The sequence below is a fragment of the Rhea pennata genome, chromosome 2, assembly GCF_028389875.1.
Source record: "Rhea pennata isolate bPtePen1 chromosome 2, bPtePen1.pri, whole genome shotgun sequence".
Lineage (NCBI taxonomy): Eukaryota > Metazoa > Chordata > Aves > Rheiformes > Rheidae > Rhea > Rhea pennata.
The window spans coordinates 156341875-156369571 of NC_084664.1; the positions used below are offsets into that span (position 1 = coordinate 156341875).

General features: G+C 43.0%; 1 protein-coding gene across 13 annotated transcripts in view; it reads right to left on the reverse strand.

The window, feature by feature from the left end:
• ST3GAL1 (ST3 beta-galactoside alpha-2,3-sialyltransferase 1) overlaps positions 1 to 27697 on the reverse strand; it is a 73245-nt gene that overhangs the window by 27198 nt on the left and 18350 nt on the right. The window contains exons 2-4 of one of the 13 annotated variants that reach the window (XM_062570651.1): positions 23129 to 23452; positions 22737 to 22934; positions 21659 to 21864 (exon numbers count right to left, since the gene is read on the reverse strand). The exons of 7 other annotated variants lie outside the window; for them this stretch is intronic. The gene's annotated coding sequence lies outside the window, so the exon portion shown is untranslated. Of the gene's footprint in view, positions 1 to 11313; positions 11459 to 21658; positions 21865 to 22284; positions 22308 to 22736; positions 23453 to 25242; positions 25403 to 27697 lie in introns of those variants that run through there. 5 more of the 13 variants (XM_062570654.1, XM_062570650.1, XM_062570657.1 and 2 more) reach the window with 5 other exon arrangements.

The window sequence follows — 27697 nt, forward strand, 5'->3', positions numbered from 1 at the left end:
GGAGACATAAATGGTATTTGGTTGGACGAATTATGGCTATTTTCCATGTCACTGCCAAGGAAGGCTAGGTAAGGCAAGCTTTCGATCTCAAAGAGATCCCTTAAGATGCTGAGCTGGGCAGAGACCTGGAGCTCTGCCTCAACCAGTTGGTGGGGAGCAGGACCCAGAGCAGTGATTTAAACAAGCCAACAAGTTTTTGAAAGTTGAAAAATGGATCACTTTCCTCCCACAGTGCAATTGTTCTGTGGGAAAAAAGGCACTGCAGGGTTATTTTTTATAATTACGGATATTTGCATAAAACTGAAATGCTGTTGTTTAAATGACATTGTTATTTAAAAAATAAATAAAAAAGTACATCAGTGGTTCTAGCAGATTTACATCTATAGTGAGAAGCAGATGTGCCAAAACAGACGTGGTTTTCTGAAAAAGCAAAAACCCCAGCACATGAAGCCCTACGGATGGGCTTTTCCTGAGGCTCCGGGGTGATTCTCAAGGAGCTGCTCAAGGCCACACTGCTTTACCAAGGGATTTTATGTGGTGTCTTAGAGACAGCACAGGTCTGCGTTTTTTGCGAGGTTGTGTAAATATTTACCAATTCCCAGAAAGCTAAGTCAAAAGGCAGGAGACTCATACTGCGGTCTCAACCCTCTGCCCTTTCTCTGGTTTCCCATTTAGAGCCAGTGATGGGTAGCTGGGGCCACTCAATTAATTGCTGTTTGCCAAGCACCTTGAGAGCTGTTTTAGTCTAGCTTACTCCAATGCATTAACGGGAGCTCAAGGCCAGCAAGTGGATCATGCTCAGTAACTAAAAGCTTTATTCGCCCGGGCTGCTCCAGCTTTTAGGCTTTGCCTATACCTATAAATTCAACAGCACCCAGGAGCAATCCTGCGTGTGGGAGCTTGCCTGGCTCTAACATGAGTTTGGGCTTTGGGGACTGACCAGCACTCTTGCAGCAATGCCCAGCTACGATTCGGGAATGGCATCCCCAAAGCCACCCTGATCTGCAGAACGAGAAAGGGAATGTAACAGCACAGCCGCAGCACGCAGGCGGTCGCTCGCCAGCTGGCCTCCGTGCCAGAAAACGGTCCCGAGCACGTTGACTTTACCAGTGGCGATGCAGTCGCTAGTCTAAACAAAAACACAGCCTCTGAACCCCCAAAACTATGCCAGATCCCCAAAGGAGATTCTCCATTTATAGGCTGGGTGATTTAAAAGTTGCAATGTCAGTGGGTTGAGGCCCAATGCTGTTAATGCCGAGCTAATTCATTCTTTGCAAATGTAAGTCCTGTTCTTTTTTAAGTGGAGCAGGGACTGGGTTTATTTAGCTTTCCATGGGAAAGCCTATAAAATGAGTATTGTTTATATAAGAATGCTTTTGGGGCCTCCAAAATAAGCACATGCTTCACTGGGATTTTTTTTTTTAATTGCTCTTAGGTTAAACATATTTTTAGAATTTGAGAAAAAAGAAAAAAAAAAGTATTGTTTACATGGTGCAGTGCAGTGTCTCCAAACTCCTCATTATACCTGCTTTTATAGCACATGATGGCAAGGTGAAAAAACAGAACTCCCGTGGCCTTTCCCCAGTGTGTAAACATATATTAGACACTCTATTTTAATTCTTGCTATTTACAGTTTCCTATGAATGCTCATTTTCCTATGGGTGCTGATGATAGAAAAAAAAATATACACATATATACACTTATCCTGACAGAACAGCTCTGGGGACTATAAATATGATTTAGGGCTTAAGGCAAAGAAGTGTCGAAATGAACAGAAAATGCTTTCACTGAGTTCACTGCAACTTGGACCAGGCTCATTCTTCTCTGTCTTTACCACCAGCGTAAGCATCAGTACTTTCTCTCCTGCAGCCGGCCAGGTGGGGAGGGCAGCTGGCCGTGTCAGAGCCACCCGATCGGTGCGTGGGGCTCTAACAGGTTGGTACCGCCAAGCCCAGCTTTGGAGAATTTGCTTTGCCTCGTGACATCGTCCGGGCTAGTTAATGTAAATAATTATGAGGAAGTATCGTGGGCGCAGCTGATCACAGCTGTCACCAATGTGCTGCCACTCTACCAGTGAGTCAGGGCGTATTGGGCTCAGACCCATGAGTAATTTACGGGGACTTAAGCTATGGAGACTTAAATGACTTGTCACCCCTCAGCCGAGCTACAGAGAGTTAAGCAGAGTTTAAGTATGCTTAAAAGTAGCCAGTTTGCTGCTGGCTATGCATGTGGCCAGCTCAGTTGACTTGAAGGGATTGGGTGCTGAAGGTCTTATCTGCAGCCTGGATTTCTCCTCTTACCTTTTCACTTCCTCCTACTTCTCACTTTACACCCTGTTCCTGGGAAGGGTATCTTCGTACACACTGGGATAACTCTCACTTCTGCCAGCTCACACTATCCAGTGACATACAATGCGAGTAAAATGCAAAATTACATTTCCCAGGAAAGAATATAGAAGGAGAGGCTCTTCTGCGCTATACCCTAGGGGTAGGAATGGTTCCAACGTGATTATATGGTCATAAACAACAGCAGACTTTAGTCTTTTGTCTACATTTTATGAACTGAAATAAAATATCTCAAGATCAATCCATTGTGACTGACTGTCTTCATTGCCTTCTCGCATTTGAGAAAGAACAGAAAGAACTTTTTTTTCCCGGGTAGATCTTTTCTGTATTGTGCACTCAGTTGTGCACTTTGAAGAATGTCCCTGGACCCTTGCCAGCTATACAAGTAACAGACAAAGATGAAACCACATCAATCCAATGAACTAATATAAAGAGGTTCTCAACACCTTCAGGAAATAAACTGTTTGACAAATCCATTCAAAAATGCAAAGTCCTCTCACTGTACTGAGCCAGACTAGTGGTGGGAATTTTTGTGTGTCATTGCAAATCAAGTCAGGAACAGGTAATTTCATTGAAAATCCACAATTTCAAGAAAATTACGGTCAGGAATAAATGACAGAAAATCATCTGAGCTAGCCAAGTGGCATCTCATTGAGGTCAAGGCCTAAATGCCTCATGCTGATAAAAGCCAAATTTTTCCTTGACAACTTTTATTTGTTTTTAAATATGCAGATTCTCTGAAGAAGCTATTCTGAAACAGAAGATAGAAACGTTTCATTCTCAGGATGTTACAAGAGAATATTCCAATATCAGCGGAATGTTTCATTTCCTGATTTATTTTTTAAGGTATGTTTTAAACAAAAAGCATGACTCAAATATTCATGAACATTGGCAAGAAATCATTATGCTTGCCCTCCCCTCCGCAATTGCAATGTAGTCACAGGATGGTAGTTTGACCTCTTTTTTATGCCTGTTTTGTTAGAAGATGAATACTTAAGTATTAGCACCCCTTTGAGGAGATATTTGTTAGCTTGTGTTAGATGCTGACAATTCAGGATCCCACTCTTGCTGCTGGCCTTCTGGCTGTTACACAGTAAAATCCAAGAGTAAAACATATTCCTCTAGTTCGACATCACCAGCATTTTGCAGACCCGGTATATGGAGTGTAACAGCACACAGGCATCAGGGACCTCATGGAGATATCTCTAGCTTTCCACTCATTGCATCGCTTGAATAAATCAACATTCCTTCCCAGAGTGTTTTACACATGGAAACCACTTCCCCATCCTCCTCTGTGTGCCGTCACCCCGCTGGAGACCGGTGAAGGATAACACGAACTGCTGCAGCTCTCTGACAGCTACAGGTAGCCATCACACAACCTACAGTATTTTGCATGTGGAAAATGTCAGAGTAGAGGACATTTGCTGCAATTTTCCTTCAGCAGACCCTTCTGTGCTAGAGAAACCTCCATAGCAGTACTGCAAATGCCCAGCGTTAGAAGCATCGCTTGCCTCACCAATCCAATTGCACAACCCCAAACACTAGTTAGTTTGCCAGTACAGCTAAACTGCTTTTGCAAACGACAGCTTTGTCATTATAATGCCTTTTGTATTTCCTTAAGAGGGAAAGCAGCTTGTTTTGGGACTCCATCCTATATAGACTCCAGGTGAGTAACTCCTTAAGCAATGCTTGGTCACAAAGCCCTGACCAGTGATACCAAGAGCATAGGAAGTTAAACCTTGTTTTACTGCAAGCATTGAAGGCCCAGAGCAGTCTTGGAAGATGACACCCCAGTGCAACAACAAAAAAAAAATCTCTGCAAAAATATGCATAAATTTTTACTCCAATTCTGAGCTTGGGCCTGGAAAGGAACTATGGATGGGGTTGTTTTATTTGAAACCGCAAGCTTGTCTGCCTTGCTCGGACTCATCGCTGGCTGCTTTTGACTCCCCATCCCATGAAGTAGCTGGCTGACATTTAGAAAGAAACACTTCACTGGTCTGACACCTTGCCAAAGACCTCTGAGTGCAAGACTCTCACTACATGAGATAAATTGTGCAATTATGAGACACTGTGGCAACCCTTCAGAGTTAAACATAGAGCGGGAACATGAATCTCCCTTAACCAGATGCTGCTGGGAGCCCCTGGAAAGCCTTTGGTCCATCTCTTCTGGCTCTAGGTGATCACTCTCACAAGCTCTTGAGCCCTGCAAGACAGCTGTAGACATGAGGGGATGCTGTGTACACCCCTACCTGGTGAGTGCTGCTGCCTTTAGGACTTGTCTTTTTCATGGTGCAACTTCCCAAGCATCGCTGACCCCACAGAGCTCTGTCCTTCTCAGACACCAAAAGCCACCAAAGGATGCAGTTCTGGAAAAATGCCACCTCCCATATAACTTGCCTCTTTCCTACTGACAAATTAACTAAAACTTCAGTATATTTTGTTTTTCAGAGCTAATCAGTTCCCCTCTCCCTTTCCTCTTCATCTTCTCAGTCCTGGCTTGTCACAGCAGAAGACAAAGGTGCTGTTGTCCTATGTGCCCAAAGTCATGGAAAAGCAGCTCCAACTCCAGCCTTCCTTTTAATCAATGAGAAAATTATTTGTATCTCTTCTGCCCCATTCCTTTGCTTTAGGATTTATGCTGTAGGCATAAATCTGTCTGTCTGCCACTGCCAAATGGGGTCACAACATCTAAGTTAGGCTAGCTGACTGGCATACCACTCTTATATTTATCAAAATACCCCAAGCAGCCCCAGCTAATCATATCAACACTGCCTAGGAAACAAAGCTATCTGAGAGCATTTAAACCACAAGAAAAAGTCATTTTAAACAGATTTGAAAGTAGTAATTCCTCCACATCTCTTGAATTTGGAGCCAGCTATTGGGAACTGTTTCATCCATCACAGTGAATGGAAAATACTGCAAGTGGTTTCTGGGGCGTAAGTGCATGACACTTTAGTTGTTGGTGATCTGAATAAATCATTACTTATTTGTGTCTTATCAAGTTTGCTGGCAGGCTCAAGCTGGTCAGGTGATAGGAGATCTCTATAGCAAGTACTCTATTAAAGCCTTCTCTACCGATGTACATAACAGGTCTGTGCAGTCAGAGTAAGCAAATAGATTTTTGCGCAAGATGTGTATAGTATAACAGAAACTTGGGTGGAGCAGCTGGTTTCTGCTACCTCAAAACAAATCTTTGTCTTGGTAGACCTTGTCAGGCATGTTGCAGAAAGGTCTGGGGGTGAAATCTCCATCGTGTAGCTTGTGGAAAGGGCTAGTGGTTGCACCTCAGAAAGGGTTATGAGCCTGGGGACGCTTGGTTATGGAACTGCCATTCCTGCCTCCTCCCATCTAGCAATGAAAATATTTTGTCCTCCGGTGCGGCAGAGGAGTTTGTACAGCAAAAGCTACCACCTCCCTTGCATACCAACAGTCAGCTCCTGCAGGAGCGGTTTGTTTAGAGAAATTGCAGTTTTACTATCAAGGATTAATTGTGTTGCCCTCCACAGCCTGGAGTTCCTGTTCATGTCTCCAGGTCAAACAGGAATTTTTGCTTTGAATTTTTGCAATTTTGGCTGAAAGTGCTATAAAAGATGCCCTAGTCTATACTTCAGGTCCAAAAATGTCTGTCCTCATCTATCTAGTACCTCTGTGGCACAGGTCGCCTTAGCAGTTGGGCATGGAGAAAATAGGATGCTTCAGCAATCTCTCCTGTGTGGCCGTGAGGACAATATCATTGTGCTCCTGGGGAAACAGTGAAGCCATAAATGGGTCTGAAACAGAGCTTGCTCAGATCAGTGGAACTTGGATCAGACTTCTGATATTCAGTAATGTACCCAAACTCTCTAGAGGAAGCATCCTATTCTCAACTTTTCTAGCTTACTGGGACTCCAAGGGAGCAGCATGCAGCCACGTCTGCAGCCCGGGCTGGCGTTTCTGGCTATCGGCTGTGTGTGTGCTAAGGCAGAAAGTTTGGGAACCGTCACATTTTGCAGACTGACTCCCAGGTGTCTTCTTCATGAGACAAACTGAGACAAAATAGTGAAAAGGGACATTAATTCAAGCTTATGGGCAACTCCACTGGTAGTCTATTGAGCCACAGGAATGGACCATTCCTTTGGTCAAACCTCAATTCAAGCATTTCCAAGACAAAATAGGAGCCCCAGAGAAGGAACCATCCACTCAACTTGTGACAGTAGCAATTACGGCCAAGAGAGAGAATGGAGGCTGCCACATACCACCAGTGATGTGCTGAAAACCAGAATAATGGAAAAATAAGCTGCAAGTAGCAACATTTTTCACAGATCTTGCCTTGCTAGAAAGTAATTTTTTGGACCAAGAACCCTGCATCTCTGCATACCCTCTATGCCCCCCCCAAGTGGTCCCTCTCCTTGCCTTGTTGCAGCTCATTTTCTTCTATACATTCCAAACCTTCTTCCTCACAGACACATTTATGTTTTAAATAGAAATATGCTTCTACAAACTCTTAAAAAGTGTTTGTTGCCTTCCTCATCCTGCAGTTTCCCAGGCTGTGCTGGACAGACAAACAGGATTAACTTGCTGGAATATGAGAGCTTTCCTGCTGAGGACCAGGACCAACTAATGGGTTTGGACAGGACTTTTTGTGCATTGTAGAAGAAAACTCATGTATGTGCATTAGTTTCAGTTTTACAGGATTACAGGAGAGAATATAGGATTATTTCATCTTATAGGACAGCCTAAACTAAAGGTAGAACTCAATCAAATTGACAGCAGGTGTTTTGCTATCCTGTCAATCAGTATCCAACCTAACAGTATGCAGCAACCTATTTCATGGTTAAAACTGCAGGAACATATATGTGACTGCAAATACAGTTCTTCAGGTAGACAGATTGCAAGGAATACATCACAAGGAACCCTGATTTCTTATATTAAGAAAGTCATTAACACACCATAGTGACCCTTACGGATTATAATTACAAATCTAGAGAAAGGTTAGATAAAAATGACATGGTACTGTCAAAAAATCTCAAAAACTGACATTCAAGGTTGGTGCTTCTCATTGCTACCAATGCATATGCATTGAACTGCCCACACTAAAATTCATGAGGGTCTATGCATCTGTGCATAGTCTGGAGCTGGCAATCAGTGCAAGCTACAGCAAGCACAAAATAATACCTCCAGTCTCCCATTTACTGTGGACATTTTTGAGAGTTCAGTAGTCATAGGAAGTCTATATGGAGTCAATAAATAATACTTTAGAAATATATCACAGAGACGAGTAATGCATGCAATGGTTTATCTACTGTGTTACAAGATAGAATTACAAAGCCATTAGGAAGATACTTTAATTGATCAACTATTTTATACATCCTTAATAGGAATGTTTGATCTATTTGGATCCAAATGCACTACGTGCTCTTCCTCCCAGGCTTAGCACCATGAAGCCTCTGTGCATACAGTGATGTCCACATTCCAACTTGTGGTCCTACAACTGCAATGTCATTGAGATATTCAAGAAAGCAAGGACTGATTTGGACCATCTCTTATTCAGATAGCTGTCACATCTTGGGTTGTTTCTAATATCTGATGAAGAGAAGGAGCTGTGTACGGCAGGTAATCTGAATATGGCCCAAAGAGTTTATTCCTGCTATACTACATCAATGGAAGTTGTACTTTGGGTTGTGTGGCTGCATGTCTATGTAAGAATTGCAAGATTTCAGGGAAGGAGAATTTTTGTCTTTGGTCTAGACCTTTTAAGTATTTTTAGGGAAACAAAGATTAGCATACATCAGAGCGGCACAGACAAGGCTTCCCATAATCCTGAATATGAAAATATGTCAAGAGCTGCATGCCAAATGGATTTGCATACATCAGAGCTGCATATACAGCAGTTTGCCTAGGCATTCTAAAGTGCATTAAAAATGTTAATACTGAATTATGTGGAGGCTGGTAATTGAATCCTGGAGAAACACACACAGACGTGCATAAAACTATGGCATCTTTTCCACTTGTCTTATATGGCTAAAACATAAAAAGAGAGTCTTAAAGTAGTCCACACTGTTTGAATATTAAAGGGCTTTCTGGTTCAAAGAGAAAATCAAGCTTTCACTTTTCCATACAGAAATGAATAGCAGAGGCAGATTTAATTTATTTAGTACTACAACTTTCAACTTTAAAATCACATCATACCATCAATTTTTGTGAAAGTAGAAACTGTAACCACATTGAGACCAATTCAGCATTGCATGTATGGCATGAAAGCTTTGGTCCCTCCATATGCAGTGATGGCAATGGCATCCTACCTAGAAATGAAATTGTAGCAGGCCAACTGCTAGAAATATCAGCCTGAATTATCTCTTTTATCTGACATACAGTGGAAGAAGGAATAGCTCTGTCCTTGGGGCACTAAGTCAAAGTGAGACTGGAAAGCCCATACTGCTTACTTTTCATCAGGAACGATTACCAACATCTACCCAGCTGCTACAACCTAGTGCATTAGAAAACCAAGACCTTTCTTTCCTGCCTCAATCAACAATCAACACAATTCTGCAATGGCTGGTTTGGTATGCTTCAGAAACCTCAGCTTCAGGCTAGCAGTAACTGTCAAGAAGTGAGCACAAGCATATCAGCACCAGGTCAGTACACACACTGTGGAGTGTCGTTTCAGGCTAAGTCCTGTCTTCAGGTTCACGAGCACGTCTCCCAGTTGAAAACTAGAAGAGAAATCTCTTCCGAGTGGCAATACAACATACCCACAACCTCCAGAAAGGCCATCTGGTGAAGGGGGATTAGTACTCTAGACTCGATGCTAAATCCTGTCCTTGCTTACTCAAGTGGTCTCCTTTTTGATTATCTCCAAGAGCTTGCAAATAATCATTTAAAGGATGCCTTAAAAGCAGCACACATCTAGGGTGCAACACAGCAACTATCTAGCAGCATGCACAGACATTATGACTACCCATACTAGCTTGCCACAGAAAGAAAAAAGCTGTCAAATTGCATCGAAATGAAAGGATGTTTCAGACCAGGAAAGGAAGTTGTAATGAATTTGGGATCCCAGGGCTCCTGCACTCATGAAAAGTTGCATGGTAACTTTGAAAATGGAGCATACAAAACCATCACCATCGATGTAACCTTAAAGGTGCTGGTAAGTTCTAACGGGCGCAATATAAAAACAAACAATCCCCAGCAACCACATGCAGCAGGGCCCTGGGGCTTCAGGTTTCTTTTTAAACGAGCCACTGATTTAGGTGAAAAAGTTTGCTTTGCAAGTGGGAGCTACAGGATTTTTATCTGTGTGATCTCAATTAAGCAAAAAGAAAAGTCATTTCACCCTTAATTAAAATCTCTCATGGATTTGCTGGGAATTGTATTGAAAGAACTCCTGAAGATATGCTGTTCTGCTTGGCTTGTTTTTGAACAGAAGATGAGTTTTTAATCTTTTTTTTTTTTTTTTTACCTTCCTCTCCCTCTCAAAAAAAAAAAAAAAAAAAACGAAAAAAAAATGCTGAAAAATAATGACTCCAAACAAAAGGAAGTCATTACAAATAGAGTTGAAAAGTTAAAGAGTCCCAGAGAGGAACTGACCTATGACTTTTTATGAAGGAGATGTAGCAGCTGCTGAAGGGCATCACTGTTTTTAAGTTCCTGTACACGGAAGAAGAAAAGTGACAGGAGTCATCAGCCTCAAAGCTTCACCCTACTCACCACCCACTCTCAGCTACAAGGGCTTCGTCCAGGAAGTGGTAGTTGCCTGTATGCCCACTGGGGCATTTGCATCCTTAGACAAAAACAGTGAATATCAGGGGCTGGTCTGCCCTGACCACAGATTGCCAGATCACTTGTAGACATTTGTCTAAAAGATGAGCTTTCTAGTGGCCAGCGTCACTACTGTAGAGATGTTTCCAAACTTGCAGCAGATGTAAATATCGCTTTACTGACTCTCATATTTCTTTCTTACAAATTTTGATGACCCAGCTCCAATTTACACGCACAGGTTTGGTATATTGCAGATTGCATGAGAAACCGTGTGGAGAGCGTGGAAGACAGACAGCTACAGGGCTTGGAGTGACAGTGAGCACATAGGACACAAAGGCACAATCATCTGGTTTAAGTTTTAAAAATACATACGATCATTCCTGTTCACTCAGCTATCACCGAGAAAAGCAGGCTAGGAGAAACACTTCCCTCTTGCAGTTGCTCAGAGAGGTAAAACTAAACTGAACACTATGCTGTGAACCCTTCTGACCTGAATGATTAGGAAATACAACTTTTTAGTAAAACCGCTGCCATGCATTGCTCGGTACGATGTGGAAGTATCAACCTGCAGGTGAAACTATGCCCCGACACACACGGCAACGCAGCGGGGCAAGAAGTATGAATATCCCTCCTCCTTCTGCCCACAAGCATCCTAGGAAAGACCTTCAGCATTTGATCCCTTGCCTCAACTGTCAGGTAGGACGCGAAAATATGCTGGTACTCATAGGGACGTTCCCTGAGCTGTCCTGGCTGAAGCAGCAGAGCAAGGAGGACGACAGGCTCTGAAATGTCTGTGCACAGCCAGCCCTTGCCCGCAGGGACAGCAGGAGATCCTCTGCACCCAGGGCACATGAATTTTGCTTTCACTCTTGTATCAAAACGGTGTAGATGGTTCCCATAACCTTCCTTTGCCCTTCCCTTTTCTTCACCCCAAGGGGGTGGAGGAAAGAGAAGAAGGGACAAGGAAGAGGATTTGTTTGGATTAGCTGGGAGCAGCAAGTGCCTGACAGTGGGTTTACAGTCGTGCTGGCAAGGCTTACACCCGGCATTACACCCTTATATGGGTCAGGCAACTACGTGCAAAGGGAATGGAGGGCACACGAGGATCTGTCACAGTCCAAATTGCTGCTAGTCTGAGCCACGTCGAACTCCCACTGTGATAAAAAAAACCTCGTACAGCAACGGCTGAAGCAAAGGAGGGGGAAATCACATCTCTCTCTCCCCGTACCTTTTATTAACAGGACCAACAACCTTCCAGCTTCACTCTCCTTCACCGCGAAGGAGCATGATTCCCTTGGGGCCTTGGTCTCTTCTGCTTCCTCCGGAGATGCCCACAGCTCCCCCTCTAGATGCCAGAAACAGATATTGCGAAGGCATTCACACAGAGAGCACAAGAAGATGGAAAAGCTCATTCAAATCTTTAGTATTCTTTGAACTTCCCTCTTTGACCCTGTCCTCTACAGGGCTGGAGCTGCAAGTAAGTGAGGAGAAAAATGACGGACAGCTCAAACACTCAACTCTGACAGAGTAACTTTTGTTTCAAAAACATCTGTAAATGAGAACTTTGAGGTAAATGGCCTCTTTGGTGGCCGAGCTTCACAGCATCTTCACAGCAGATGGAGGGAATTAAGCTCTTGCTAGCCATACCACCAGTGCTCAGGAGGAATAAGGATCTTTCTGCTGGCCAGGCACCCTTCAGGAATATTTCCCTGCCCTTGGTGAGTGGGCAGGTTATAATATATGCCACTAGCTCCTGACAACGCAGCTTCGTAGGAGCAGAAAGGAGCCCATTCACCATCAGCACACTTCTCTCCAAGCACAACTCCTGCTACTGACAGCTGTTCCTCTTTCCAGCAGAATGCCACCGGTCAGCCAGCTCGTGGCCACCAGCCCTCCCATTTCCAGCTAGGCTGGGGCATAAGGTAAGGTGCTCCCTGCCTCAGACTGCATCATTATTTTGGCCTTGTAGTAGCAAAGGGAGCTTGTTCAGGGACCAAACCCACAACGTGCTACATGCTCTACTCGGCAGAAAATCAATCAACAAGTGTGGTCAAAAGTAATGAGACTGACGTGAGCTGCAGGTGCAGTGTTGGCCCTCAGCTGCCCACTCTAGCAGGGAGTTGATGCCAGGTGTTTAAAGGTAAGTGTATTTAAAAAGCACACGTAGCATGCATGTGTTGTCTTGTCTCCAGACCGTCTAGCCTAGATGTGAAAAGCCCGTGACTTGACCAGTGTTGCACATTACTTGAAGTTGGTCAGACATCTGCAAATGACTGTGGAAATACCAAGCTAATTAGGAAGTGAAAATAGAGCTGTCTTTCTGATGAGCAAGTATGAAAGGAAAAAAAAAATCCCCCCAAAACTAACAGTCCTAGGCAAAAGAAAAAGCTTTTATTTGGGGTACTCAAATAGCTCAACTGAACTCGAATTGTCTGGGGTTTGAGTTTCCAGAGATGTTGAGCCCCTGCAACAATTTCACCAGCTTTGGCTCCTCACCACCCGCAGGAAGCTAGTCCAGAACCCCTCAAGTTTCAAGTGTTGGTATTCCACAAACTGAGAGTCTCCCATTTTCACAGTGTTTTCAGCAACATCCGGCTTGGGTCTCGCAGCATCTGTTTCCGCATCTGCTACACATACACAGCTCCTACCATAACAGCTGAGGTGAGGCTCAGTGACCAGTTGCAAAGCACTTTGGAAAGGCAGCATGGAAAAGGACTTAAAACCTTAGTTTTCCTTCCCTTTCCATTTCACCTTCTGCCAGCTCCTCGGCATTTCAGAGACAAATCATTGGAAGTGGGAAGCCGGAGCCGTAATAGAAACGTTGCATCTGTCCTCCGCGGCGCCCTGCACGCCTCCAGCTCACGTCTCTTTTAGGGCTCCACTTCACCCCGGGACCTCCAAGCACTTGTGAAGCAGCTGTCCCTGGCAGGTGCAAAGTTGGTTTAAGAGGGAGTTGGCTCAGGTCCCTGCAGCTCTTTGCCAAGTCTGACGACGCCTTCAGCAAACTTGCTGGCATATTGGGCAGCAGTAGTAGTAAAAGAGGAGCAGAAGCCACCCAGCAGCTCCTGATAAGGGGATTTGGTTTGTAAATGCATGGCTAGCTATGTTAACAGCAGCGTGTGGAAGGCAAGCGGTGACTCTTAAGTAGGGAAATGTGCTTTTAAGGCTTTCTTGGTCCAGTGTGCAACCCTGTGTATGTGCGTAGAGTTGCCCTAGCCGGGGTAACAGCCATCACGTGGAGTCCCTTCCTCATTAAGCACTGTGGTTTATGGACCTCTTGGAGAGCTCCTGCCTCCTGCTTTCCCCACGCCACACTGCGATATGAAACGCTACCGCCACGTCCAAAGGTACCTGCTTTCGCGGTGACCGTGGCCATCCCTGTCTCACCGCCTTCCCAGTCCCAAACCCTTGGCCAACGTCCACCAACAGAGCTGCATGTTGAGAAAAGGTCTGCAAACTGGGTGACTGCCACCGTAAGGTCATACAGGCTGCTCCACCACCCCTTACATTGACGTCAATCTAGACAGACCCTAGAGCAAAAGGTTCACAGGCTTTTCTGTAACTTCACAGCAAACTCCATTTTTAAGAGCTTTTTTTTCCCCTGCTCTGGACAAGATTAGCTGCTGCAACTTGATTGTGTTGCTATGGCAGTAATAAAATAATAAAAAAAAATCGCAGTAACCCACAGTACAGCAACGGTAATTGGTATTACTGCGTAAGGTCCCTGACATTAATTATAAATAAATTTTAGACCCGCTAAGATAACTAAGTGAATTTACAGTACTAGGCTGCATGCTGCTTTTTAAGCTTGCGAGGCTGTCACGATATGCACAGAAAATATAAAGAGCGCCGGGGACCACGGTTTGCATTTTATTGCCTATTAATCCAAAAGTGTAAATAGCAATAAAACGCACAGTTATTCAGCACAAAAATAAAATACACCGCAGCATTTACAGACTGATGGATGGCTTGCCTGCCTGCTCTAATTTAGCAGAAAACGAGGAAGACAAGGAGGGGAAAAAAATAAACAATGGCTCCTGTCAGTGTGATTAGCCAGGAGAAGGCAGGTTAGAGCAGCCGGTCCCTGAAGAGGGTAACGCGACGCCACTTCATCTGGCTTTCGCCTCGGTAATTTAGCCCGGGCGGCTGTGCCAGCAGCCGCTTGGCAAAGGCGGCACCGGGAGAGGGGAAGAGCAGGATCCTGCTCGGGCTGCCGCTCCGAAGGGCTTCGTCTGCCGGATCCCCTCGTGGCAGGACGAGGGCCGGGCGACGTGAAAAAAGACTGGCAGAACGGTAAAAGTGCTCCAGTGCCATCTGCTAAAATGCAAAGAGAGGGGGAGAAAGGAAAAAAAAAAAGGGAAAAATAAAAAAAAAGAAAAAAAGGAGAAAAATAAGAAAAAATATGAAAAAAAAGAAAAAAGCAAAAAAATGAAAGGAAGCACTGAGCCGCGGGAGCTCGTCCTCCTCCAGCGCCCGGCGTTCCCGACCGCGCTGCAGGCACAGTTTAATCCTTTCTCTGCGTGACCGCGGTGCAGGGGGTTGCTCCCTCCCCTGGCGATACAGCGAGCTTGGCCTTCTGATTTACCAGCCTCCAAATTTGGACGTCAAAATTAAGTGCCGAAAAATAGGCAGTGTGAATAACCCAGAGTCCAGGGGAAACATTTATCAACCGGACAATAAACGCAGAATGTTTTTTCACTTTTGTACTTGTCTGTATATTCTGAGCCTGATCCAGTCCAAGTAAAGCCAGCTGAGTTTTCCAGCTGACTTCAACAAGCTGTTGTATCCAAAGGTCTCCTTTTTTCATATTCAGGGTGAATTTTGAAAATTCAACCTATTTTACAAAAGGAAAAACTGGCCTCAGAGTCTGAAAAAAAGTCCCATCGTGCCTGTCTTCTGGTGTGTATATCCATCCCATAGCTCAAGTCTCATAAAAAGCCCAATTACTAGTCTTTCAATGCTAAATCAGCAGTCCAGAATTTACTTTTGTGCAATGCTGTTAATCAAATACTATATACATAAACAAATATACGTACATACATACATACACACATATCTGCATGTACACATGCATACAAAAATATCATCTCTCTCTGACTCAACCTTACCATTGTACAAAGCATAGTAACATCAGCATGTAACTGAGTACGAATAAATACAAGATTTTAGAGTTTAGGGTGTTGTGATGATCCTACAAGGGGCTCTCAAGTTTACACTCAGACATGCTCACGCTTATGGATGCCTCAGCCCTCGTACGATCACAGCTGAGCAGAAGTTAAAGGACTAACCACATTAACCTTTCTGACTCTGCTTACTCTTGATTTGTCCTAGCAAGGGAAAGTCAACAGTGCAGGAATACATTAGCACAACAAATAAGGTCCTAGCTGGCACTTTACGTGGCTCCTAACGTCCTTTATCCAAAGCACATGGTGCTGTCATCATGACAAGCAAATGGCCAGATGTTTTTATTTTTTAATTGAATTGAAAAGATATCCGGCTTCTTGCAGGATCTGCCCAAAGACAAGACTGCCCACAACCCTTCCCAAGGCAAGTGCAATTCCGAGATGGCCTTTCCTAGCACACTGAGAAATATTTCTAGTTCATAAACTCAAATGGCATGTGTTCAAATGTCTCCCAGAAGCCCCTTTAGCCACAGACACAATTTGGTCTCACTCTTCAAACGCAGCATTGGCAATAAAATCAAAGCTTCACCACTGCTTGCCTCTTCCCATTTGGAAACGAATTTTCTGCTAAGTGTTTTCCATTCAACATAATCCCCTCTAGCCATCAATTGCAACACTCCACTTAGAAGAAGAAAATAGCCCGAATGTATTGATAGCCTAAGGAGAAGTAACCCCTTTGGGGGCGCCCTTGGGTGCTTTTACCTCAAAGGTGAATTTCTCTATGTAAATCACTTGGAAAGAACACGTTCTCTCTCCCAGCTTCTTATTGAGCTGTCTAGGACACAGCATTTAAATGCAAGAAGGCAAAACAATAGTATTGACTGTCCTTTGTCCGGGTTTATTTAATTCTGTAAAGCAAATAGTTTGTGTGAAATGTACTACTCGTAATAAAATCGTATGGTGCATTTGCTTATAGAGGGTCGCCAGGGAGAGCAAGTGTGCCTGTACTCAGCAATAAATGTTTGATTTCATTTTGCACAGCAATTATTCAAAATGAGAGAGACTATTGGATCCAAGACTGCTGCCCTTTAGGACTCAGCCTGTCAAGTTGCATTGCTCTATACTTTTTATCCAAGTGGATTTCATCTCCATGTTGTTATTGCTGGGTGATATTCAGGATTTTAAGTCCAAGCTGCACAAAGCTTGAAAAATAACATTTGACTTCCAGACTACCTATTCTTTGTTAAAACGAGCATTGTTTTTTCCAGTTTATCAATGTGCCATAGTATATTAAAGGAACACAATTTAAAGTGTCTGAAAAGACAAAGAAAGACAGAGAATTCAATTTAATCATTCCTAAAATCACTTATTCTCTAGCTCTAAAAAATCTTTAAAAAATCTTCTGTAGCTTTTGTCATCAAGGGAAAGTTAGGTTACTATCATATATTTATTTTCTGTGGCTTTGGTGCATATTTTGGCAATTTATCAAGAATCTAGTATTTCCTCCTTTTCTGAAACTAAACAAGGAGTCATTAATAAATACTATACACACACTTCCCTCTGTAGCTACTTTTTCAACATTTATTACCTAGCTAGCCTTGGACTTCATAAACTTTAACATATTGCTTAGCAAAGAGAAATTCGTTCCACTGAGCTTAACTGTACATAGCGGTGTGTGCCATTTCCCCCTGAAAGTAAGATTTAATCAATGAAGTGCCGCCTCATCCCTGAACCAGATGATCAGTCAACTCAACACTGAGTAACATCTTGGAAAGCCTGAGCCTACAGACAACTACAGAACAGTTAATCACAAAATTTAATCAAGATAATAATTAGCTACTGCATCCTGTTTAGTGCAAAAGGATGTGAGCCTTCCAGTTCCTACTGCCAAATCACAACTAATATATGAGTGAGGGAAAACATCAGTATAGTCAAAAGATCATATCCTCGATCCAAACACATGAAAAACTAAATTCTAATGGCTTGCCAAATCCTTCAGCTTAAGTCTAGTGCTTTATGCCAATCAAAAAAAGTCAACCCTATATGATTCTTTTAAAGATCTGTTGCTTCAGAGGACCAAATTATTATTTTTCTTAGACCACGCTTGACAGATAAAGCTCAAGGTCCTGGCACAGTAGGTGTTGTACTGAGGCTTAGTAAGCACTTTTTGTTCCGATAAACCTTGCCCTACAGAGTGGACAAGAATGGAAGGGAAGAGCTTTACTAAGTGACTTTTTCAAGGTCAAAATGAAGAATATAAGTCTCCCATGTTCCCATCAGAAATCTTTGCTGCTGTACTACGCTGCCTCTATTGAGTCAGCTTTGTAGGTCTAAGCAAAGTTACAAGACTCTGTAGTTAATACATTTTTAAAGAACCTTGTATTTACCGTGAGCTAAGCAAAGTCACTTTCTGGGATAGATGCTATTAAGAGGATTTTAGCATATTCTCCCCTGACTTCAAAGTGCTGCGTGGTTCTCCTTGTTAAGAGACAAGTGACATCCAGACGTCACCGAACTGAAGCAGCAGCAAGCACTGCATTAGTAAACATTAAAAAGCCCCAAAACACCGACACTTGGAAGAAAGAATGGAGGGGTATAGAAAATGGATTATATGACCCCATAGGTCACTTCCAAATTCCATAAATCCTCTGATTTAAAAACAGGATGAAAAACTTCCTTTAAACCAGTGCAATGCTAGAAGTTGAGAGGGCCACAAGTAACTATGCATGTCCCATCTACCCAGAAAGTACGTGCCCAGGATGCGATGCTGAACATTGTTGTGTCCTCACAGCAAGGACGGTCACGTTTTAAAGATCTGTTGGATAGCTTTGTTCATACTGAGGACCAGGTTAGTGCCAGTGGTCCAAAGTCCTGTGCCAAGTCATCTGAAACACCAGCACAATGTCATTTCCACAAGTTCAACACCTTCGTCGGATTGAAACAACACCCTTCCTTGCAGGCCGTGGAGCTTGGGTCAATTTGCACCAGCTGGGGAACTGGGTCAATATTTTAAATTCAGAAAGTGAGTGGCTTCTCCTAGGGGTCAGCAGAAAATAAAGAAACTCTACAGACTGATAGTGAATTGATTTTTTTTTAACACACGAGAAAAAAAAAAGAAAAGAAAAAGAAGAGTTGAATGATGGTAACATTTCAATCTTCACAGATACTGTTAGCTGTGATGAATCCCTTTTGTAAATTCAGTATCTTGAGCTACAAATACTTATCAAGAGTGTTATTATCAGCCATTTTGAGCCTACAAACAAGAATCTCCACTGTATTTTAATGGCTGCTGGCCACATCCATCAAAAAGGGACTCTAACAGACTAACAGTTTTCATTGTTCAAGTTTTAATGAATATATGGCATTCCTATTCATTATTTAAGTGACATTGAGATGTATTTTCAGTCAAAGCTGCCTCTTCATAAATGTTTATAGCTACAATTGTGCCTTTAGTAAAATATTATAGTGGGCAAAAAATAAAGTATTATACTGACAATCAAAGGAAGATGAACGGACAAAGCTAAAATCCACAGTGATAAAAAAGTCTATGCTCCTTATTCACTAAAAAACCTCTTTGATTTTAATGGGAGATTTCTCAGTGTTCAACACAGGAACGCAAGGTCAGAGCTGCTGGGCGCACATAAAGACATGATGAACACCTCCAAACTATTTTGACTCACACAAAGGCTGCTACATGGTCACTTGAGTGAGAACAGGTCTACCAGTGGTCACTTTGACCACAACTCAATAACGCTGTCTGTGAATCCAGTATACACGGCCCTCTGGACAGCTTTACATTCATTACCTGTTTGGACCACACACTTCAGAAAACACTCTGTAAATTAGCGTTCAGGTTCTCTGAGCCTGCTTCAATGCGGTAAAAGCTCAAGGGTGCTTGTATTTTTTGATAAACTTGTGCACTGAGGTATCTCAAGTTAGGTACTCAAAATGAAACATCCTAAATCTAGCCAGGCTGCTAATGTTGGCCCCAGAGTGCCTGCTAGGCAAGCCAGGAAGCAGCTATTTATTTTCTGTAAATTAATCCCAGCTCAGCAAGACACTTAAGCACACATCTAACTTTATAAAGACAAAGTGGGTTTCTCGCTCACTTAAATAATGCAGATGCAAATGCTCTGCTGAATCAGGTCTGTAAAAACCCAATAGCAGTCAGTAATAAATGTTGTGGCATACAGTAGCAATCTCTGCTCCCTAGTTGGAAGACTGGACTATGCTACTGTGATACGTGATGCAATGTCCCCGTTTACAGAGAAGTGCCATCGGACGGCCTCTGTTCTCCTGCATCTAGCTCGCTTTCTCTTGCAGCGCAGAACTGGGCCAAGAGCCACACGTGCTCCTTCCCCTCCTCTCTCCGACAGGGAATAAGACACATCTCTATATAGAAAAAGCATCTATTATGCAAGATTTATCTTGGGTTTCCCTGCCCCACTCATCGAATCACACTCTTGAGATGAAAACACTGTCAGCGTGTCTGCTGGGTGTCTCAAGCGGTAGTGACAGAAGGGCTTTATTTCCCAGAGCAGGCGGCCTTCATTCTGCAGCGATTTTGTATTAAGTTGGCTTTATTTCTATCAGGATAAATGAGCAAACCGATACTTTGCTGGAGTTGGGAGCCTGCCTCCTGCAATAGTTTCTTTGAGTCTAAGAGACTTCTCCCTTTCCACCCCACAAGTGCTCTGCTCATGGCAGTGCTCACCCAGGCAGTAGGAGACTCTGACTCAATCTCCTCTTCTACCCGAGGGGATTTTCACCAATATATCCCACTTGTCAGATTAATATTCTGTGCCTCTGAAGAAAAAAGCCAGATCTGCTTGCTGTGCTTTTTACTAAGGAGAAGAGGAGAGTTGGAGGCCCACTTTTGGGTAAAGGTTCAAGGTGAAGGATCTGGAGCACAGAAATGGTTGCCTCCATATAACCTTGAACAAATTTTCAGAAAGGCAGGACTGCAGGTGAATGCAGGTCCTTTCAAGGATCTCACCCTGACTGATCTATGGCATATATACAACAGTTACTAGCTTAAAGGAGAAGAAAAAAATAAAAACTAATAGTAGCCAGTTTAATAGTTTTATGTGGTGCACTGCCAGTATCCAGATAAAAGAGTCGGAGATAGAGACATTCTGGGGCAGAACATGGTTTTATCAGGGTAAATCTGGATTAATTCAACTATTTCTTGTTCATATTCATTGCAGAGGAACACATCGGTTTCTTTGGGAATCTATTATGATTTTTTCCTACAGTAGGGGCGAGCTCTTCACAGATATCCACCATATGAACCTGAAGGTTTGACTTCATGAAGAATTTGCCGTAGGAGTTTGCTGTCCTCTAGGAGGGGTGGAACTGTCACTTTTGTCACTCTAAAAGGCTACCATGAGAAGGGATCTTAATTAGGCTTCATGATGAGGCATCTTAATCTTGAAAAAACCTCCTGCAAACCTTTTGTCTGTAGGATTATTTCCATGGAACCAGATACAAGAAGCATTTTTGACATTCCTGTTACTCAGGTAGAGTTAAAATGCTTTCTAAAGCATGTGTACGTAAGTAATTTATCAGTGTCTTTGCTTTCCATTTCTCATGATTTAAAAACTAAAATTAAAACATTTTTTTGGGGAAAAGGGTCAGCCATATATCCAGCCAGCTGGCTGGCAGAGATAGCACTCGGAACAAAGAGATACCAAAATAAACTTTTTCTAATAAGAACAATGGCTGAAAGCCAAGCAGAAGTTGCCAAGGATATCTCATTAAAGAAATTGGTAAGAATAAGTCAGGTCAATCTGTTTAAGTAACCCAATGGCTTCAGTCAGACAGGAATAGCTCTCTTTAATGTGCCTTCAGGAAAGCAGCAGCAGAGTGGGAGCGGAGGAGGAGATCTCGTCAGGAGCCATAAGCTTTCCGTAAAAGTTGGTAGTCTTGCAGGAAGTTGCATTTGTGGTTTACTCGCTTGGAAGAGACGCAGCTCACAAAGTGAGCTGAAGCAGCTGTAGGCATGGAGAACGGCCGCGCACGGAGAGCAGCTCTGCGTTCCTGCAGCACGCGTTAATAATACTGTGTCATTCCTGCCTAGCCACAGTCTGTACCAGGCAGAAAAAAAAAAAACGAAGGAAAGAACTGATTTGGCAAGTTGGCTAGAAATAAAATCTAGCGACAGGGTGCCAGCCAGAATTCGATTTCTTTTTACACCATCACAACACTGGAACAATTTCAGTAGAAACAAGCACGCGGATTTTCTGCTGGAACAAGAGCTTCAAATATGGTTCTCATTTCAAAAGTCCACCACAGGGCCCCAGAGAGGAAAATAAATTCTTGTTGTTAGGAAAGACCGCCTCCCCTTCCCTCCCTCCCCCCCTTAAAAGGGGCACTGTATTCTGATGGATCTCCGTCAGGATATCCTCTCTGCTCATGTTTGCCTAGGCTGGTGGCAGGGTTATCACTCACTTCAGGATTTCCATACTGCTGAGAACAGCACAGTCACCAGGGTGCACCACATCCAGCCCATAAACTGCTGGGAGCCAGACAGCATCTTGCTAATGATTCCTACTTATAGGGCAGCACACAAGCATTAATTAGCTGCTAAGTTCAGGGACCTCATTTGCAGGTATCTGGATGACCCCACTGATATGACTTCGAGGCTTATTTCTTCACTGAGTAGGGAAAAAAAGAAAAGAGAGGAAAAAAACCTTAAGTAATTGCATGGTTTGCTAATACGCAAATAAGAACTCTGCTTAAAAATTAAAATACACTCAAAGCTAGCTTTAGTGGGCAGATCTAAGCAGCCACCCAACAGGAGGTTTTGTTCTGCTTAATCTACCTTTTTGAGATGATGTATAATAAGTAATCATAATGATTAAGAGCCAAGCACAGTATAAATATAGTGCCTGTCACTTGGGCTTCAAGCAAACTTTAAGCTTTCTAAAGTATGACTGTACATAGTAACGAATAAGTCTCTCACAGGCCTTCTCTCACAGAAGGGTCTGGTGCATCAGTAGCTCCAGCTACCAAATATTCCTCATGCAGGCCTCAGAAATGATTAGATTTTGCGTTCTTTGTATAGACTGGCTTACCTTTTGGAGTCACACTTAAAGCTTTTGTGCCTAAAGGAAAATTAGAAAATGACTTAAAGAACAAAAGGAGAAAGTCCCACATTCCTACCCAGCCTCAAAGGTGGGCTTTTGGAAAAACACCAGTAAGATGACTGTATTGAGAAGATTAATGGTATCACAGTTATAAGCCACTCAGGACTTTAAAATCCACAAGACTCAAAACTGCAGCTCCAAAATCAGAGTGAAATCTATTTGTCTGAAACCAAGTAGAATATTTTTACCCAGTTAAAAAAGAACTATGCCCAAAGTAAAAGATTCCCCATCTCACACAAAGAGGCTGTTTTAGGCAGATCCTTTGGGATGTGGGAGTCCCCTGGTTTGCAAATACTTTTTGCTGCTACAGTATGCAACCTGCTCTACTCATAGTAAATAAGGACCCTCCGATACGATGCAATTTGCTTCCAACTACATACCCAAGAGCTGTCCCCTGGGGGAAGAAAGGAAGTGACCCCAGGAGCCACACAGGTTGGGGGAAAGGGGCTGTCTCCCCTAGGCTGTTGGCTAGGCGATCACTGTAGGCCACTAAGCTGTTCTCCCCGGGCTAGATTTACTGTTGGCTCAACAAAAGGAAGCACAGACGGCCGAGTACCTGCCAAGGCTGTGCAGAGCATCTGTGCCAAAGCAAAATAAAATAAGATACAGCAAAATCAGAAGGAAGACGCAAGATGCCTACTTTCTTTTATATGTGCAAAAGCATCTCCCAAACTGGGACTAGTTAAAGCAGACATTTCAAATTCCCTCCCCGTTCCAAGCTCTGTTTCCTGAAGTTTAACATATTTTGATTCATCTTTTCCAAGTGACTTACAGTTCCTCTTCTCGGCAATACCAAGGGTGAAGTCCTGAGAAGGGGAGAAAGTCGAACCCCGTGAATTCGCACGCCCCCGAGACGGACGGCAACGAGCAGGTGGACGCAGCGGCTATTTACCCGGTGAGAAAAGGCGGGCATCACTCGTGCCCCAGGAGCAGGGAGAGATGAGCGATCCGTATCTGCCGAGAACTTGGTGTAGTCAAATGACTCTTTCGGGGCTTTGTGCCAGAATGAAGCAGAACGAAACTGAGATAATCCTCTAAAAGAATTCCCCGTACAGCACGGGAACAGCCAGATGCTTCCTGTACATGTGATTTCAGGCTGACGGAGGATACGTATTAGGGCACAGGTTTGAAACGGTCAGCAGCAGCAGTTCGGGAAGGGGGATAAGAAAAAAAATTGGAAAATGAAAATACAAAGGCAGAACTACCTGAGCCGAGGGCTTTGTGCTGGGAAGTTATCACCCCCTAAAAGCTGGCACTGAGAAACAGCTGAGGAACAGAGCACTGGAGAATAATCCAAATGCAAAGCAGGGCGCTAGGGTATAGGAGTTTGGAGGACGAGGAGAAACCAGATACTCACAAACGGTTCGACACAACCCTCTGAAATAAGGAAAATGTGGCTGCGAAGCAGGCACCATTCACAGCAACCTGAAATGTGACTGACTTTGATTTAAAAGCTACAATAAATAAACAAACAGGCCTGCTAAAATGGCATCTAGTCTTTTATTTTTTTCTCTTTTCTCCCCTAGAAGCATCTAACTTTTGAAAGTCTGAGCCTAATCCACCACAGAAGAGCCTCAAAAGACCTCTGAAGAACTGCCCACAACTGAATTATTTTTTACCTAGTGCCCTAACTGTTCAAAATTAAGCGTTAAAGTAAACTGTGCCTTTAACAGACAATCGGGCTTTTTATGGTCAGACTTTCCAGTTACATCATGTGCTTTTTAGCTGCATCTTCCCTTGCCTCCAACCATTTTAGTGTCTCAGAAGGTTTTAGATCATATCATGTTTAAGGTTATAGCTACCCAGCTTGTCACAAATACTCTAAGTGTTACGAGCTGAACACACAGAGAGACACAAAGCAGCGCTTCAAAAGGCAGAGGTGTGATGCAGAATTACAATCCAAAATCTTCAAAATGAGAATCATGCAACAGCTCCATTTGCAAGGCAGTGGTCATTTCACTTTTCTGCTGAAGGACCAACTTCTTTAGCTTGATTCTTTTGCATGTTTTGTTATTAGCATAGACCAGAAATTGTGTATTTCTTCTAAAGAGGTATCGCTTCTGCATTTCTTCTTGCTTCTTAGAAAAGCTAATAAAAGAGCTGTCTATAGTGACAGTGAACACATGCAGCAGCAATGAGACTATCAAATTAAAGGCAAATCTGTTATGATATTACAGATTTCATAATATAATACTGGCACGATGCACAGTAGAGGCGCCCTACTGAGAAGAGAGCTCCCAGCTCCTCTGCCACAAACCAGTAAACTAAATCATCTGAACTGCATGAACAAAAGAGAAATTGTCACAGAAATTACAACTGACCAGATGTTTACACAGGAAAAATTCCTTCCCTGGGTTATCACCAGCAACTGTTGCTTCAGAAGAAGACCAGTAGAAAATCATGAAAGGCTCCATGGCAGAAAAAGGCAGGAAAAGCTTCTCAACCTTTTGGAGACAGTGATACAACCCAAAGCTTATCAGATACCCTGATAAGCTTTTTCCAGGTAGCTTAAAACTAGCGCAGAGGCATATTTTGAGGGTCAACTAGACTTTGCAATGCAGTAATGCCGCACTGAAATTCAAATTTTGCTACTCTTTCAGAAAAAAAAAAAAAAAAAAAAAAAAAAAAAAAAAAACACTCCCACTTTCTGGCAGAGGAACAGTGAAAGACACGGGGGGAAGGCCAGCTCGGTAACTGCAGGAGCGTGAGCTGCTTCCCCCTCCAAGTCTGTCATTCGTACCCTTCCTTGCACTTTTCTGCCAATTAAAAGAAACTAGAGTATGTCAAAAGAAAAAAAAAAAAAAAAAAGAAAGAAAAAAAAAAAAAGAAAAGAAAGAAAGAAAGAAAAAGAAGTTCCAATTCCCTCAGTGGTGCTGGAGAACATACTTCCTTCTGCGAGGCTCTTTTTAAATTATTGGATTCCAGCAGCATATTATTCACAGTATCGATCCCGATGGTAGCACTGTCGGCCTGCAAGACTGCGAGTGGAGGAGATGCAGCAGGAGTCTGGCTCATTAGAGCTACGCGTGTCCTCTGCGTGGTAGGCCTGGAAGAGAAGCATGGAAATCATACCCTGCCCCAAACCCTGAAGGGCAGGGATTGTTGCCAAACACGAGCATGGTTTTCCTTCATATCTTAGTCCTCTCACACGTGTTTTTGCTCCCTGCTGTCCTTCATAAGGAAATGAGTCCCAGAAGCCAGGCTGCTTTCTAGCAGTTTGTTTTCTCAGTTCCTTTGACGCTGGAGAGCACTGACTCCATTTGACAGCTTTCCATTACCCCTTCTTGTCCTCATCGACAGCCCAGGGGACCTGAGAAGAAAGCTCTTGCAGCCTTTCTTCTTTTGTGAGTGTCAAGTCATAAAAATGAAGAACAGAGACATGCCCAGGAACAAAACACACTGTACTTCCGCAGAGTTGAAGCCCTACAAACCCATCTGCTGGAGCTTGGGAAGGGTCTTTTGATGGGCGCTGAAACCAGCAGCCACCTTCCCCAGTATAGGCTACAATCACCAGGTCTCAACCTCTTTATCTGGGCTGCTATCAAGAGAAAAGAGAGGTAATGGTCTGCTAGAGATCATCTGGCCAGAGAAGAACAGTGAAGTGCCATGTTAGCAGTTCTGTCCTCTCTCTGTCACTGCAGACCAAGTGAATTATGAGGCCTTGTAACAGGCCTCAGTAGATATCAGAGTAATTGTAGCCCATATGCACCTATTTTTCCACATCAAGTTACTGAGCTACCCAGGTGGCAGTAATTCCCCTACACAGTAACATTTTTTATTGAAGAGTTCACACCCTCGTAGCTAGTGCTGATACCAGTGCTGAACAAGACTGCAGTGTGGGTTACAAGGTAAATATAAAATAAAGTCTTGCCCATGAGAATCCACCAGAAAAGGCAGCCTGAAAGCTTCCTGCAAAAGAGGAAGCTTTGTTCTCCCTATCCAAAACAGTGGAATGGAATATTGTTTTGGGACAATTTAACATCTCATCAGTTGCGTTTGCACAGCATGAGATATGGAGAACCTTTGAAGAGAGAAAAAAAAACAGGCCATAGTGTTGCCATTTATGCTACTTTTATACTGCAAATTCAAAGGTTCTCCATATGTCTTTGTTACTTTAAACTTCTGGTAACTGTGACTTCCTCAGCGAATAAGCCATCTGCATTTCAACTCTGCAGTGGCAGACGGCTAAGGATTGCCAGTACTTCAGCTCACTGTGCAGACCCACCCATAGAAATTTATTCTTCCTCTATTCCTAAAAGGAAAAAGCTCCATTCCAAAAAATTTTAGTGTGATAACACAGAATATAATTAGCTGTTCTGTTATACCCTATCAATCCTCCCATTTTTTTTTTAAAAAAAAAGAGACAGAAATGAAATAATAAAGACCAGATGAGATCCAAAGAGGTGCAAAGCAGCATTTCCAATGTGTAGCTGGCAAAAACATATCAGACAAAGTGGAGATCCCAGCTCTTCAATGACAGAGGTAGAAATGAACCTCTCTTCAGTTCAGTGTTATATCAAAGATCCATCCCACTTCACTGGCTCAAAAAATGAGTAGTCTCTATTTACCTAACTGCTATAAAAGGGCCCCTTCCAAGCCTAGAATCAGCGATTGCATCACCGGCCTTCATTGGAACGATGATTAAGTAAACGTTATCTTGTTTCCCTAGAATTATAGGCCATGAGGGCTCAAACCATGGTTATAAAGTAGCCAAGAATGAATTCAGATCAATACTGCCCATGTCACGGAAATCCATCTTTTCAAAGCAGTGACTGCAACAGCATAACAGGTACAGGGAAATAAGTATTGCGATATTTTGTTGAAAGTGTAGTTACAGCGTAACGTGTTACAGAAATACTCTGGATATTTTATAAATGCAGATTTCAATCAGCTGGAAGTGTTTTTCCTTGATCAAGGGTGGCTAGATAGTTAGCTGATATATACATATTCTATCCTTCCCTGCTCCAAGAGTTACTCTGTGTAGAGGAAATAGGTGTTCAGATCACCCAAATGGTTTTTTATAACCTCTACTTTCACTTTCCCATGTTAGAAGACCATAAAGGTGCTCTCATTTTTCTTGTTTTAATTGGGGACCTCACAACAGAGACCTTGGTAATTTTTATTGTTCCTACATATGACTGACTTCCCCTTCACCTCGTTATCCACTGAAGCGTTGTCACTGCAGGGGGGAAAAAAAAAGGAGGAGAAGAGGGTAATGACACGACACATAGGATTTTAATCTAAAGTTCATTCCTCTTTGGCTGTTTGAGGCTGCTTGAAGCTTGTTCTGCTGTTTAAAAAAGAAACTCCCCAATTACCCAACTGACTCACCTCTTGCTGA